At 42.5% G+C, this 17,241-nt stretch overlaps 1 protein-coding gene across 2 annotated transcripts in view; it reads left to right on the top strand.

The window, feature by feature from the left end:
* The first annotated feature begins 14,645 nt into the window (after positions 1-14,645).
* The window catches only part of PJA2 (praja ring finger ubiquitin ligase 2), a 64,232-nt gene continuing 61,636 nt past the window's right edge, over positions 14,646-17,241 (top strand). The window contains exons 1-2 of one of the 2 annotated variants that reach the window (XM_035291115.3): positions 14,646-14,721; positions 15,924-15,948. The gene's annotated coding sequence lies outside the window, so the exon portion shown is untranslated. The remainder of the gene's footprint in view (positions 14,722-15,923; positions 15,949-17,241) is intronic. The other variant, XM_002744665.6, reaches the window with a different exon arrangement.

Below are 17,241 nucleotides of genomic sequence, written 5' to 3' on the forward strand. Positions count from 1 at the left end.
AGAGTTATGCTGAAAGTTTGTTCTGATGTTGGCTACGTGCCCTGCCATGGGCATCTGTCATTCCTGTTGCCTTCCTGGAATCTGAACTTCTTTGCTGTTTGAGGAATTCCCTGCCATACAAATCTTAAGTGGAAGCCAAACTTCCCATTACTGTATAGTAGCAGAAAATATCAAATACATGCTCTCCTACCCTCCACTGGCACATGACTTAGGCTCTAATAATCAGCTACCCCTCCAGCGACTTTTACTCAGAAGCTAGTGATGTAAAGAAGCACGGTCAGGGAAGACTGTTTTGGGAGCAACAGCAGCCAGTTTTGAGTGGCAGACTTGCTGGAAGCACCATCCTGCGTTGGTGCAGGCTGTGTCAGCTGAGCTCAGTGGAGCAGTGACAGTGTCCTCAGCCTGCTTAGGCAGATTGCCTCAGGCTAGGAGTCTATGTACCTAGCCTCCCTCTGTTCCTGTAAGTCTCCCAAGCCTGATTTTTCAGTCTTCTCAAGGCTACCTAATATTTTTCCAGTAATTTCCTTTTCTTATTTAATCAGCTGGTTTTGGTTAATTACAACCCTAAAGGGTGCTGTTCCCATCATAAGCAAATAGAATTCATCATTGTCACCTTGACTTTACACTCTCTTTCTCATACAAGTGTGAGATTTATTAGAAGTTAAATGAATCTCTTCTGTTCACACAGTGCTCTGTACTAGGTAGTGCTGAGGACATGCCTGGACATACGGCCTGGAGAAAGTCCTCTAGGCTTAATCTACATGTCAAAGAGTATCTAGGAGGCACCATATTATCTCTTCTTCCTCCTGAATCTACATTAAAATAATATTTCAGGGCCGGGCATGGTGGCTCATGCCTGTAATCCCAGCACTTGGGGAGGCCGGGTGGATCACGAGGTCATGAGATTGAGAGACCATCCTGGTCAACATGGTGAAAACCCATCTCTACTAAAAATACAAAAAATTAGCTGGGCAGTGCCTGTAATCCCAGCTACTCAGGAGGCTGAGGCAGGAGAATTGCCTGAACCCAGGAGGCGGAGGTTGCGGTGAGCCAAGATCGCGCCATTGCACTCCAGCCTGGGTAACAAGAGCGAAACTCCATCTCAAAAAAAAAAATTTTTTTTCAAAGATTTAAAAGCATAAAACCTAAATAACAAACATAATGAGAAGAAGAATATCAGCATATGAGAGATTTCAAGAAATTTTAAGAAAACAGTTCAAATGGAGGACTATAACTGTTAGGGCCAGGCAGAGAAAGCTAAAAATCCAAGGATTCTTGGGAAGAGTTATAGCTGAGATGGGAAACTGGCAAACTTAAAGAACACCAGAGATATTCAGGATTTCAGAATGCTAGGTATCAGCATTACAAACGGCAGAAGTAAGATATAGAACTATAAACAGAGATCATTGAAAGCTTTATTCAAACTGAACAACAGATACTTTAGGTCACATATATGTTTAAATTTTCTAGTAGCCAAATTTAAAAAAGTAAAAAGAAATAGGTGAAATAATTTTTAATATATTTTATTTAACTAACATGTAAGACACTAATATTTTAATATGTAATCAATATAAAATTGCTAATGAGATATATATATATATATATATATAGAGAGAGAGAGAGAGAGAGAGAGAGAAAGCACACTAAATCTTCAAAATATGGTGTGTATTTTATACTTCCATGCATCTAAATTAAGACTAGCCACATTTCAAATGCTCAATAGCCATATGTGGCTAGTGGCTACTATATTGGAAAACAGCTCATATGAAGTTCCGTGTAGAAAAATAAAACAGCGCAGTGTCTATTCTCCCATACAGAGAAGTTAAAGGTGTTTTTCTTTTCTAAAGAAATGTAACAGTCCTGCTGGGCGTGGTGGCTGATGCCTGTAATCCCAGCACTTTGGGAGGCCGAGGCAAGTAGATAACTAGGTCAGGAGTTCAAGACCAGCCTGGCCAACATGGTGAAACCCCGTCTCTACTAAAAATACAAAAATTAGCCAGGCGTGGTAGCAGGCACCTGTAATCCCAGCTACTCGGGAGACTGAGGCAGGTGAATCACTTGAACCATCTCGGTGAGCTGAGATGGCGCCATTGCACTCTAGCCTGGTGATACAGCAAGACTCTTTCTCGAAAGGAAGGAAGGAAGGAAGGAAGGAAGGAAGGAAGGAAGGAAGGAAGGGAGGGAGGGAGGGAGGGAGGAAGGAAGGAAGGAAGGAAGGAAGGAAGGAAGGAAGGAAGGAAGGAAGGAAGGGAAGGAAGGAAATCTCAGACCAAGGTGGGCAGATCACCTGAGGTCACGAGTTTGAAACCAACCTGGCCAATGTGGTGAAACCCTGTCTCTACCAAAATTACAAAAGTTAGCCAGGCATGGTGGCATGTGCCTGTAATCCCAGCTACTCAGGAGGCTGAGGCAGGAGAATCACTTGAACCCAGGAATTCAGAAGGTGGAGGTTGCAGTGAGTCGAGATTATGCCACTGAACTCCAGCCTGGTCAACAGAGAGATTCTGTCTAAAAGAAGAAAGAAGAAGAAGAAGAAGAGGAGGAGGAGGACGAGGAGAAGGAGGAAGAGGAAATGTAACAACCCTGAAGCAAAGTTTTGGCATTCTAGTACTTACGGTTTTTCCAGCAAAACACTTAGTTCCCCTTAAAGTAAGCCTGACAGTCAGCAAGTCCCACCCATATTCATGGACCCTCCAATTAATTTATTATTCAAATAAGAACACAAATAAAGGATTATCACTTATTTGAAGAAAGTTTACAATAAGAAAGAGAAACATTAAAATTAAAAAATACTGTGAATGACACTGAAAGAAACCAACATGGTTCAAGGAACAGAAGGTATCTTTGCAAAGGAAAAAAAAAATCTCTAATTAGAATCTCTGTACTGCACTCCAGCCTGGGTGACAGAGTGAGACTCTGTCTCAAAAAAAAAAAAAAAATTTGGAGAAATTCAAGAAAAGATTATATCCATAATATAAGAGCAATATGTCATGAAAAAGAAGAAATCATAGGAATTAAAAAGACAATAGTTGAAAAATGCTGGCCAGGTACAGTGGCTCATGCCTGTAATCCCAGCACTTTGGGAAGCTGAGGCAGGCGGATCACCTGAGCTCAGGAGTTTGAGACCATCCTGGGCAACATGGTGAAACCTCATCTCTACTAAAATACAAAAAATTAGCTGGGTGTGGTGGCACACGCCTGTAATACCAGCTACTTAGGAGGCTGAGGCATGAAAATCACTTTATCCCCGAAAGAAGAGGTTGCAGTGAGCTGAGATGGCACCACTGCACTCCAGCTTGGGCAACAGAGTAAGACTCTGTCTCAAAAGAAAAAGTCAATAAAAGTAATAAAATACAAAGTTTATGAATTCCCCAAGAAATCTGAACAAAAAGAAGATGAAAGAGTGAGAGAAAACAATTGGAAGATATCTAGAGAGGAAAAGAAAAGAGAATGAAGGAAATTATCAATGTAATAATATAAGAAAATTTCCCTGGGCTCAAAGATTTAAGTACTTATACAGAATAGGATTTACCTAATGCTTAGCATATGAGTTTAAAAAAACTCCACATTTATAACAAATTTGTGCAAAATTTTAGAACACAAAATGTACTAAAACTTTTTTGACAGAAAAAAATCAGATTACCTACTGTATCATTTAGAAATAGTTGTAGAGAACTTAACCCACTCTAGCAAGTTTAGCCAGAAAAAGAAGCGTATTACTGTTATAAAATGTCTCACACTGCTGTTGGGAAGGCTGATGAAATACGCTCTAATATGAGCTTCCATATTAGGGAACTACCCCTAAAGTCACACTACAGTACTGGGCCAAAAGAACTTGTGCCCTTACCATAAGCACCAAAAGCAGCTTGGCAATTCAAGGAAAACTTTATGTCACTCCCAGCTCCTGTGCCACACAATCTCTAGCACAATTCATACCAACAAGATGATGTCCCAACCTGCCTCTGGACTGCCACAGAACTCAATATCAGTCACTAGATCTTTGCCACAGCTGCTAGAGATAATTTCAATTCCTCCAAATTGGGTCTGCAGCAGAAACAGCTAAAACAGCAGAATGGTAGCTTTGACTTATGACATTCACTTCACCTTCCAAATTTCATGTGGGTACATGTAATTGGCAGAACCTCAATGTTATCTGGCAGTCTAACAGCAAAGGAATCTAAGAAATGGAATCCTAAGAAAAGCTGTCTCCCATACTTAAAGGCATGTGAAAAGCTTGTAATGAAGGTTGTCTATCACTGTGGTAGTTCGAGAGTTATATACTTGACTATGTGCCTGCAAAGTCTGAAACTCCAAGGGAAAAGGTTTGAAAACTATAGAATAGTAGAAGTGTGTATTATTATTGATTGCTTAACAAAGTATAAGGTGAAGGAGATATGCTCAGATGAGAAATGGCTATTTACAAATAGAAATGAAACAGACATTCCAGAAGTTTGGGGCTGCAAATGACTGGAAAAGTGAATTTCCACTACTAGACCCTAAACTGTCAGCTAAAAACCAAGAAAGGTTTTGATCAACAAAGACCAATTAAGACCAACCTTTATGGAAAAAATTCAGTTTAAGAGCATGGCTTTCCCATTCCAAGCCTGATGTTATCAAGGTATAGTCTCCATTAAATTGAAAGAGAGAGACATGGAAATGAGGAAGCAAAGAATTAAACCGGACTTGAGAATTAAATCTAGGAAAGAACTTTGAATATGGCAAATGACTCATAGAACTACCTAAAAGGAAAAATATCAGAAATTTATTAAGAATTGGAAGGAATTATACTGCTGAAGAACCATGAGTCTGGACTTTAAAAATGCATTTCCCTGTTAAAACTTTAGAACACCTGTCTGATGGACTTCCGGTTGAATTCTGCTACTAATTAACTCCTATCAGACTAACTTACCCACTGACAGCAACAATAAGCACTGGAAAAATATATACAACAAATGTTTGAAGCCATAAAAAATCAGCAATGTTGGCCGGGGGCGGTGGCTCATGCCTGTAATCCCAGCACTTTGGGAGGTTGAGGCAGGTGGATCATGAGGTTGGGAGATCGAGACCATCATGGCCATGGTGAAACCCTGTCTCTACTAAAATATGAAAAAAAGTTAGCCGAGCATGATGGCGTGCGCCTGTAGTCCCAGCTACTCAGGAGGCTGAGGCAGGGGAATCGCCTGAATCTGGGAGATGGAGGTTGCACTGAGCTGAGATCGTGCCACTGCACTCCAGCCTGGTGAAAGAGAAAGACTCTGTCTCAAAAAGAAAAAAAAATTAGCAATGTTGGAAAGACTTGAGAGCCTATGATCCTTGAGAAAAGGGTAATGCATGAAGTGAGCTTCACATTCATACAGACTTTTTCCCTAAGACCAATTTGGTTTTTACCAAATTTACCAAACTGTGATACCAAAAATAGTTCAACCAGAAAGTGGCATGTACCAAGAACCCTTAGTTCACAGAAGAGAGAGAGGTAAGAGTGCAAGGTTGCCAAAATGGCTGAATTCAAGAGGAAATACCCGCAAGAGGAGAAAACTGCAAAGAAGGAAACTGAAAACCTTTATACAGGTTTCCCTCAAGTTATTAGCTGACTCCTAAATGATTTATGCAAAGAGCAAGACTACAGAAAATACCAGAAGAAAATACCAACTGAACCTATAATAAAAAGCTGAGAAGGTTTTAGCAGTCATATGGCCCAGGAGTCAAAGATAGGAATGTAAGTCCTGCCAAGAGAGAGCGAGACCTTGGTAAATATCCCAGGCTTTCAGTTGAGACCCCAGAAGGGTAACTGTGAGTCAGGACCACCACCTAGGAATAAAGAATATGTCCTAGCAATAAAGGCAAAACTGAAATAGAGCAATTCTAACATAGCCCAACAGCAAGCCTCCACAGAGTCAAGGTGCTCTGCAGCAGATCATGATTGCTAATGACAATGACTTGCCTGCTAGATCAACACAAACCTCAGAAATATTTCAAACTCACTTTCTCCATGCTTCCTTCATTCTATTGGCTGGATATTGAGGCTCAGACTGATAATGAAAGGCACATGTTAAAGATGATAGATCTCAGTTTCCTGAATGTGAAGCAAAGCATCCCACTCATCCCGCTAAGTGGCTTTAAATAACAAACAATATTGTGTGGTGCTACTAAGACTCGAGAGCTTTGTTTATTACAGTGACTAATATATAACTAATACAACCTCTCTATAGTCACCACCTCATTTAAATGGTATGACACAAGTATTATGTTATTATCTCTATTTTCTAGCTCAGGAAACTAAGGCTCAAGCAAAGTAAATAATCAACCCAAGTTCATAAATGAAAAGGCTAAGATTAGATTTCCTGTATCTTCATGAGTCAGTTTTAGTAGTTTGTGCCTTTCCAGAGATTTGTCATTTTATAGGTTTTCTAGCCTCTCAGCATACAAATGTTCTCAGTATTTCCTTATGATAACCTTTTATTTCTGTAATGTCAGTAGTAACGTCCCCTCTAACATTCCTGATTTTAGGAATTTGAGTCTTTTTTCTTTTTCTCTTGTTCAGTCTAGTGAAAGACTCATTATTTAAAAAAATATATTTTTTAAGAACCAACTTTTGGTTCTATTGAAAACCAGACATGTAAAAAATATGATATGTGGTGCTGAGAAAAATGTATATTCTGTGGATTTGGGATGGAGGGTTCTGTATATGTCTATTAGATCTGCTTGGTCTAGCTCTGCATTCAAGTCCTGGATATCCTTGTTAATTTTCTGTCTCGTTTATCTGTCTAATATTGACAGTGGAGTATTGAAGTCTCCCACTATTATTGTGGTACATATGCACCATGGAATGCTACACAGCCATAAAAAGCAATGAGTTCGTGTCCTTTGTAGGGACTTAAATGAATCTGGAAACCATCATTCTCAGCAAACTGACCCAAGAACAGAAAGCCAAGAACCATATGTTCTCCCTCATAGGTAGGTGCTGAACAATGAGAACACGTGGACTCAGGGAGAAAAGCATCACACACAGGGGACAGTTGGGGGGGGGCTTGGGGAGAGACAATGGCAGGTGGGGAGGGAGGGGATGGTTGGGAGGGATAACATGGGAGAAATGCCAGATATAGTATGCACCTAAAGTAAAATAAATTTAAAAAAAAAAGAAATGATTGAACTATAATAGGGCTTAAATTTTTTTTTTTAATTTTTTTGCTAGAGAAGCCACTATTTCCCTTAGAGGACATTTTCCAGCATAATCACCCCACATAACAGAAAGAAATAATTGGTCCCATACTTTCTGCCATTTAATATTAGCCTGTCATTTGACTGAGCTGAGTTTTATTTTCCCATGAACATACTCAGCTTTGTCTGTCTCTATGCCTGTCTTTATGTAGTGCCCTTGCCTAAAGATTCCCCCTTATATTATGAAAATTCTGCTTCCATAGATCATTTCAAGTCTTGTCTCCTGGATAAAATCTTTTGGCTGAATACTCCAAAACCCATCCACTTTTCAACTGCTAGATCCTGTCATTTAACTCTCAGCTGTTTATATGCTGTCTTGTTTTGTTCACTGTTGTTTTCCCATGCAAACCTTATCTTTCCAAATGTATAATCTGTTGTATATTGAAAAAAAATGATATGGCAACTCCAGAAAACAGTCTTTCTCCTTCCTGGTGTTGTTGCTGCTGCTTATTATTGCTTATTTAGTAACTTTTCTTTCTCTTTCCTTCCCTCCTTTCTTTCTTTCTTCTCTCTCTCTTCTTTCTTTCTTAGCCTCCAAAGTAGCTAGGATTACAGGCATGTGCTACCATGCCCAGCTAAATTTGTATTTTTTAGTAAAGATGAGGTTTCTCCATTGGTCAGGCTGGTCTCAAATTCCTGATCTCAGGTGATCTGTCCCCCTCAGCCTCCCAAAGTGCTGGGATTACAGGTGTGAGCCACCACACCCAGCTTTAGTCACTTTTCTGAACTACTTCTATAAAGTCTATAATCTTTGTCCTGTGTGGCCACTGGCACTGCTTCCTTAGTTTAATGTTTCTGCTTGCTTAGCTTAGTGTTCTGCTAATGAGTAGACATATTTTCTTAAAGGTCTGGAAACAATGTATCTCCCAGTGTTTACTGAGGGTCCATGTGACTGTACTGAAGCATGGCTTCAACACTAAGGCAGGCAGTTAATAACTCTCCCTTATCCTTCACTTCCCACTTATGTAGAGCCTCAAGGTCAGCCTAAGGGGAATGCTTGGGGTCTTCACAGGTATTCCTGAGTGTATGAACAGTTTCACATAGTGGTGGGCATGTGTGTGAGCTTCTAGATCCCCAGGAGTAAGTTGGAGTTTGTATTAGGGCATTTTCACCCTGCTGATAAAAGCATACCTGAGATTGGGCAATTTACAAACAAAAGAGGTTTACCGGACTTACAGTTTCACATGGCTAGGGAGGCTTCACAATCATGGCAGAAGGTGAAAAGCATGTCTCACATGGCTTCGGACAAGAGAAGAGAGCTTGTGCAGGGAAACTTCCCTTTTTAAAACCATCAGATCTTGTGAGACTTATTCACTGTCATGAGAACAGTATGGGAAAGACCTGCCCCCAATACTCCACATCCCACCAGGTCTTTTCTATAACACATGGGAATTCAAGATGAGATTTGTGTGGTGACACAGCCAAACTATATCATTCTGCCACTGGCCCCTCCCAAATATCATGTTTCAAAACCAATCATGCCTTCCCAACAGTCCCCAAAAGTCTTAACTCATTTCAGCATTAACTCAAAAGTCCTCAGTCCAAAGTCTCATGTGAAACAAAGCAAGTCCCTTCTGCCTATGAGCCTGTAAAATCAAAAGCAAGTTAGTTACTTCCTAGATACAATGGGGGTACAGGCATTGGGTAAATATAGCCATTCCAAATGGGAGAAATTGGCCAAAACAAGGGGGCTACAGGCCCCAGGCAAGTCTGAAATCCAGCAGGGCAGTCAAATCTAAAAGCTCCAAAATAATTTCTTTTCACTCCATGTCTCGTATCCAGATCACGCTGATACAAGAGGTGGGTTCCCATTGTCTTGGGCAGCTCTGTCCCTGTGGCTTTACAGGGTACAGCCTCCCTCTCAGCTGCTTTCATGGGCTGGCATTCAGCGTCTATGGCTTGCGCCAGGCACATGGTGCAAGCTGTCAGGGGATCTACCATTCTGGGGTCTGGAGGAGGTAGCCCTCTTCTCATAGCTCCCCTAGGTGGTGCCCCAGTAGGGACTCTGAATGGGGGCTCCAACCCCACATTTTCCTTCCTCACTGCACTAGCAGTGGTTTTCCATGAGGGTCTTGGTCCTGCAGCAAACTTTTGACTGGGTGTCAGGCATTTCTACACATCTTCTGAAATCTAGGCAGAGGTTCCTAAACCTCAATTCTTGATTTCTGTGCACTCACAGGCACAACACCACATGGAAGCTGCCAAAGCTAGGGGCTTGCAGCCTTTGAAACCATGGCCTGAGCTCTACATTGGCCCCTTTCAGTAATGGCTAGAGTGGCTGGAACACAGGGCACCAAGTCTATAGATTGCACATAGCACAGTGACCAAAACTATTTTTTCCTCCTAGGCCTCCAGGCCTGTGAAGGAAGGGACTACCATAAAGATATCTGACATCCCCTGGAGACATTTTCCCCATTGGCTCCTTGTTACTTATGCAAATTTATGCAGCCAGCCTGAATTTCTCCTCAGAAAATGGGATTTTCTTTTCTATCACATTGTCAAGTTGCAAATTTCCCAAACTTTTATGCTCTGCTTCCCTTACAACACTGAATGCCTTTAACAGCACCCAAGCCACCTCTTGAATGCTTTGCTGCTTAGAAATTTCTTCTGCCAGATAACCTAAATCATCTCTATCAGGTTCCAAGTTCCACAAATCTTTAGGGCAGTGGCAAAATACCACAAGTCTGTTTGCTAAAACAGAACAAGAGTCACCTTTGCTCCAGTTCCCAACAAGTTCTTCATTTCCATCGGAGACCACCTGAGTCTGGATTTCATTGTCCATATCACTATCAGCATTTTTGTCAAAGCCATTCAACAAGGCTCTATGAAGTTCCTAACTTCTCCACATTTTCCTGTCTTCTTCTGAGTCTCCAAAATGTTCCAGCCTCTGTCTTTTACCCAGTACCAAAGCCACTTCCACATTTTCAGTTAACTTTTCAGAAATGTTCAACTCTACTGGTACCAAGTCACTGTATTAGTCTATTTTCACACCACTGATAAAAACATACCTGGGATTGGCCAATTTACAAAAGAAAGACGTTTATTGGACTTACAGTTTCACGTGGCTGGGGAGGCCTCACAATCATGGCAGAAGGTAAAAGTCATGTCTCACGTGGCAGCAGACAAGAGAAGAGAGTTTGTGTAAAGAAACTCCCCCTTTTAAAACCAACAGACCTTTTGAGACTTATTCACTATCATGAGAACAACACAGGAAAGACCTGCCCCAGAGATTCAACCACCTCCCACCAGATCCCTCCTACAACACATGGAAATTTAAGATGAGATTTGGGTGGGGACATAGACAAACCATATCAGAGTTTTCCAAAGTTCTTATGGACATCTCATTCTCCAGTTTTTCTTTTTGAGGTAGGAGATTAGCAGGACTTGTTTTTTGAGCATTGGTGACTGCCCCTGTCACTACTGTACTTATCAGAGCAGGATCTGATAGAAACAGAGTGCAGTACAGAACCCGGCTGAAACCAGCAAAGGGCAACACAACTTACCTCTAGCTGCCCACGCTGTTCATTAGTATAAAGACACTCCCACTGGGACCATGACAGTTTACAAATGCCATGGCAATGAGCCATGGCAATGGCCTGAAAGTTACCTTATATGGGTCCAAAAAATCCTCACCCCTTTTCTAGAAAGTTTCAATAACACACCTCTTAATTAGCATATAATTAAAAGTGAATATAAATACAGCTTCCAACAGCCCATATGCTGCTACTCTGGGCACACTGCCCATGGGTTAGCCCTGCTCTGAAAGGAGCAGTATCTTTGCTGCTGCTGTACCCTGCCACTTCAATAAAAATTGCTATCTAACACCAGCAGCTTGCCATTGAATTATTCCCTGGATGAAGCAAAGAACCTTCCTGGGCTAAGCCCCAGTTTTGGGGCCCACTTGCCCTATATCATATTCAAGTGTTTGGTTAAGCTGTCTTTGTCCCCAGCTGTTTCCACTGCCTAAGACAGTGGCAAAGCTAATCAATGTTTTTGTTTTTGACAAAAATCTTTGCATTGGGTGAGTCTGGAGTGAAATCAAATAACAGCAGCCTTGCAAGATCTGCAAAACGACCAGATGGGTCAAATAATGACAGTTCTCTGGAAATTGGACTCTTTAAAAGAGCTCCAACACCATTCTACTTCCCCTGCTGGCTACCAGCCTGCTCATTTTCACAATTGTGAGCTGCTGGTTTTCAAAGCTACAGTGGAGTAGGACATGTTGCTATTAGATAAGGGCAAGTCAAAATGGCCCCAAACTGGCTTTTCTTAGAGATTCCACTGTTTGAATAAATGCTCCTTGGACTTCTGCAAATCTTCGGTAAATTTTCAGAGTGCTATAAAAGTTAGTTCTGACAATTTTGCCAGTGTTCTCACTGCTGAAGAGAATTTTCAGAGGTCCTTACATCTTCATTTTGGCTGACATCACTCCAAGGCTATGATTAGAACACTCCTTGACCTCCTTGACCAAGCCTTCTTCTATTTAAATAGAAGCCTTCTTCTCACTAAATTAGTGAGATCCTCTCACTCCTTGACCAAGCCTTCTTCTATTTAAATTAGTGGTCATCAGACTTTATGTATATCAGAATTAGCTGGGAGACTTGTAAAAAAATATACCTGGGCAATATACCTAGAGTTTCTGCTTCAAATCTGAGGTTGAACCTGATAAGTTGCATTTTATGTATTTATTTTTTTATTTTTATTTTTATTTTTATTGAGATAGTCTTGCTCTGTGTCTAGGCTGGAGTGCAGTGGCACGATGTCAGCTCACTGTAACCTCCGCCTTCAGGGTTCAAGCGATTCTCCTGAGTATCTGGGACTACAGGTGTGTTCCACCATGCCCAGCTAATTTTTGTATTTTTGGGTACAGATGGGGTTTCGCCATGTAGGCCAGGCTGGTGTTGAACTCCTGACCTCAAGTGATTCTGGCATCTCAGCCTCCCAAAATACTGGGATTACAGGCAAGAGCCACCAAGGGGGCCAGAATTTGCTGTTACAAAAAGTTCCCAAGTAATGCTGATGCTGTTGGTATAGGAATTATAATACTCTTTAGGAACCACTGCAGTATATCATGTAGTACCTTCAATCCATTGCCTTAGGTAGTAGTTTCCAATCCTTGAATCAACAATAATACATGTAAGCTAATAATATATACTATTACCTCTATATAATAATACAATACATAAGCTAAAATATATTTAGTACTTCATTGTGGGTATATGCTTTACATTGATTGAGTTATTTAATCTATACAACTCATGAATTGGTATTATTACTTTCCCATATTTATAATAAATTAGAAACCGAGGTCAGAGAACAAAGCAGATTGCGCAGAGGCACATGGCTACAAATGCAGGAGCCAGTTTGTGAAAGTGTCTGCTTGATTCTAGAGCACAGGCTTTTTCAGCCTCCATACCAGTGTTTCTCAGAGTAACATAGTTCACTTACGATGCCTTGGTTAACTGTAGTTGGGACATGCATGCAGGATTAAAAACGATGATTCATATAGTGAGAAAGTGATTGCTATTCTGACTCTATTTTTACTATCCCTTAATGATAAAAATACCATTTGAGTGCTGTATTTTTAATGTGTCTAATGCTTCGTAACTCACCCTTTTAACAGAGTTAGATTTAGTGCCTTTAGTGGGCAACAGTTGCTAGCCACACTGTAAAAACATTGTTTTGCATCTATTTTTCTTACAGTTACTTTCAGCTTATGATAGGTGATGCTAGTTTTCCATTTATACTATTTTTATAAAATCTCCCTCTTAAAGAAATTAAAGAAAATACACATTTATTTAAAGAAAAATGATAGTGGATAATATACACAGACACAGTGTGAAAAAGGTTGAAATTTGGAAATCCCTGCCTTCCAGAACAGGTTGATTTATCCGATTTGACCAATGTGAAACACCCTAAAGGGAAATTAGGGAAATGTTATTAAAATACGATTTTTTTTTCAAAGAGGGACGTACTTGGATGGTTAGAGTCAGAACTCCTACAGCAACACGTGTAAAGGCAGAGTAATATCAAGTGAGGAATAGTTTCTTCGTAAGATATATACTACAGGAGTGGGCTGGGATTCAGACTGGATTTCACAAAATGTGTGGCAAATTCTCATAACCTAAATTTCTACAGTAAATTTTGGATAATTTGTTTCCACTAACAGCGAAAAAATTAGTCTCAGTTCACTGGCAAGAGAGTTTGCAGTTGTCAAGGGTACAGTACAAGAACTGGGGCTCTTAATTCGTGGGGGAGGGGTCGCAATGACTATATCCTGGGCACTGGGCGACAGGTCGGGGGTGGGGAATAAGTGAACATAGAGGGACTGTAATCAGAGAAGCGGACATGTTTCAAGATGAAAAAAGAGAACGTGTGCGGAACGAAGAAACAATTTTGTATCACTGACATAATTAACTAAACTGTTTCCCAGGTTTAAATTAAGCAAGGTGTCCTGCGACTACAGCTGTTGTATTTATTTTGGTTGCATGTGATGGGAGCTGTTACTTACAGGCTTGACAAATGATCAGCCTCAAGATACAAGCTGGAAGGCTGTGGTCTTGCCAAGGCTATAGAGAGGAAAGGCGGGCCTCCTCTGAACCCCGCCCCAGCAGAATCAGAAGCGAGGGGCAAAGGTCAGCGCGGGGAGAGTGGAAAGCGCCATATAGCGCCCAGGATCCGGGTGGGTAAATGATCCCTTCCTCCTTCTGTTATTTTATTTTCCTCCCATCGATATCTGAATTGTAACTGAACTTTATGCAAGGAGACCCTAACCCTGTTAATCAGGTTTCCAATCAAATCAGGATCGATTTTAATACCTCCATTTTAGTTGCTGCTGTTGGAATTTCCGAAAAAGCCTAACTGCGCCAGTCTTTCTGTTAGTTCTCCACACCCCCTTCCCTTTCCCTGAGGCCCCGCCCTTTTCTCTCAGCCCAAACCACAAAAGGCCGTGCTGTTTCGGCTCCAACACAGCGCTCCGCCCCCTACCCAAACGTCGCAATGCTGCAGGGAAAGGAGGTGGGTCCGGCTGGGCGGGGACGGACTCGGCTTAGTCTTTCCGCTCTCCAGCCAATTGGTGAAGTCCCCTTGAGGGATACGGGGGGAGCAGTCAGTAGAGACGGTCCAAGTATTTTTCCCTTTTTCTGCCACGTCCCAACCATTGACGTGAGCCCACTCCTCAGGTTCCGATTGGGCGTATGTATTGTCCCCCCAGCAGAGGTCCTGTACGCCGATTGGTTAGCTCTGCCACGGGGGCGGGGCTTGCATACTCTCCGCCTTCGCCTCCACCGCGGCGCAAGGGGCGGGACTCACTGCCCCCGCCTCTGCTTCCGCCGCCGTCGTCGCCGCCGCCGCTGCCGCCGCTGCCGCCGCCGTCGCCGCCGCAGCCGCCAGCCGCCAGCCGTAGCGCGTTCGGCGGGGGAGGAGTCGGAGGCGGAGAAGAAGGCGGTGGTGGCGGGTGGAGGTTCGAGCGCTGTTCTCGCTCCGGAGCCGCTGCACATTTCGGTGAGGGTTTTTTTTTTTTCAATCTGGCTTGTTCCGCCGTCGGGAATGTGGGGGTCGGGGCGAGGAAATTGCTGCGTTCAGGGCCTCAGTTTCTCTGTCTCTTTCCTCGGGAAGGAGCGAGGCCTGTCCCTGGCCCGCTGCGCCGGCCATGGTGGGTGGGGTTGATGGCCGTAGGAGGCTTTCTTCGCCTCCTAGGCCCTGTCCAGCCCCGACTCGGGCCGCGCTCCTGTCCGGGACCGTCGCGCCCGCCGCCCCCCGACGGATGACATCGGTTGGTATCTGGGGTCTCCGCTGCCGCTCTTTTCCGCTGCTGCTTTTGCTGTCCTTGGTGACTTGGCCAAGGATCCCGCTGCCTTCCCCCGACACTCGCCACTGTCCAAGTGTGTGCCCCGCAACCAACACCTCACACCCGCCTTCTGCTGGTTTCCAGTCACCCCGCGTAGAGCGGAACCGTACTACGCCACAGGCCTGCAGCCCCCCTCCCCCGAGGAGCCTTCCGTTGCCGTATTCGCTCTGCCGGGTGCCTGCATTTTCCCCGATTGTCAGTGAGGCTCGGCACGCAGATAGCTCGCACGAGCCGCAGCAGTCGCTCTACTCCCGGGATCCGCACCCTTCCCTCCAGGGCTGCTCGCAGTTAGCAATGTCAGGCCAGAGGTCCTCTCGCAGATGCCCCTTTAATTTGGCCTCCCTCAGATGACTGTTAATCATTTTGCGCACATTCAAAATGGTGAGCCTAAAGACGCTCAGACCAAGTTGAAGCAAAGGGAAGGTGATAAATAGTCATTTTGCAGGAAGATTAATCTGGGAGTTCTCTCTCCGGACATTTAAAAAAAAAAAATTTACATCCGCATAGACGCTTCTTTGGAGTCTGCTGGTTCTGTGAAGTTTAAAATTTTCATTACAGGCTTAATGTATTCTGTTTTATCATGCAATATTTGGTCACATTTCTTTAAAATGGCAGTCACCTTTGCTGAAGGCTACAGATCATTCTAAGTGTATGTGCATAAACCTGAGGATAACAGCAATAAACGTTTAATCTATATTTTTCAGTGTTGTGATTGTCTTCTGGGATTCATGTCATTTTTGTATGAGAACCATTTAATTTTAAAAATTTATTACAGACATGCAAGTTTGATGTACATGTCAACAATATAAATAACGGACCATTAGATAAAATTTGAATATTTCTTTTCATCTCCTAGTCCCACTCCAGGATAAAGTTGACAGGTTAGTGTTCATTTTTCAAAATCCTCTTACAAACGCACTTCTAAAGACATACAGGTACATGTAAAGGTTTGTTTTGAGGCCGGACGCGGTGGCTCAAGCCTGTAATCCCAGCACTTTGGGAGGCCGAGGCGGGTGGATCACGAGGTCAAGAGATCGAGACCATCCTGGTCAACATGGTGAAACCCCGTCTCTACTAAAAATACAAAAAATTAGCTGGGCATGGTGGCGTGTGCCTGTAATCCCAGCTACTCAGGAGGCTGAGGCAGGAGAATTGCCTGAACCCAGGAGGCGGAGGTTGCAGTGAGCCGAGATCGCGCCAGTGCACTCCAGCCTGGGTAACAAGAGCGAAACTCCGTCTCCAAAAAAAAAAAAAAATGGTTTGTTTTGTTTTTTTGAGGGAGGCTATACAAAACATGTTTTCATACCACTTGCTTATTGACTTAATTATGTATCTTGAACATCTTTCCTTGTCAAATATAGGTCTCCCTAATACTTTTTTTTTTTTTTTTTGAGACGGAGTTTCGCTCTTGTTACCCAGGCTGGAGTGCAATGGCGCGATCTCCGCTCACTGCAACCTCCGCCTCCTGGGTTCAGGCAATTCTGCTGCCTCAGCCTCCCGAGTAGCTGGGATTACAGGCCCGCGTTACCATGCCCAGCTAATTTTTTGTATTTTTTAAGTAGAGACGGAGTTTCACCACGTTGACCAGGATGGTCTCGATCTCTTGACCTTGTGATCCACCCGCCTCGGCCTCCCAAAGTGCTGGGATTACAGGTGTGAGCCACCGCGCCCGGCCCCTAATGTTTTTAAAAGGCTAACTGGTATCTCATCAGTTTGAATGGGCTATAAGTAATTTATTCCCTTATTTAAAGACATTTAAATTAATTGCAGTTTCTTTTTGCTGTCACAAATAATTTATAATGAAAATAGTTTTCCAATTTATTAATCGATGTTTAATAACAAACTTTAACTCTTCCTTGATTTAAAAAATTAAACAGTGTGGAAGAATGTAAAGTAAAAGGTACAGCTTCCATCTGTAGTCCTGCTTGCATCCTGATTCAGTCAGCCACTGTTAAAACAATTCAGTAAACTTCCTCTATGTGTGATTATTTCTGAAGCATGGGTTTCTATAAGTGGAGTTGCTCAGTTAAAAATTATGCATATTTAAAATTTTGATAACCGTTTCTCCCTCTTTATTACTGTTGTTGAAAATATTGTTGGCTATTTCTTATGCATTTCCTATAGGTAAACTTTAGACTCAACTAAAAATCCTTAGCTGTTTTGAATAAGGTTAT

Source organism: Callithrix jacchus, chromosome 2 (genome assembly GCF_049354715.1).
Source record: "Callithrix jacchus isolate 240 chromosome 2, calJac240_pri, whole genome shotgun sequence".
Lineage (NCBI taxonomy): Eukaryota > Metazoa > Chordata > Mammalia > Primates > Cebidae > Callithrix > Callithrix jacchus.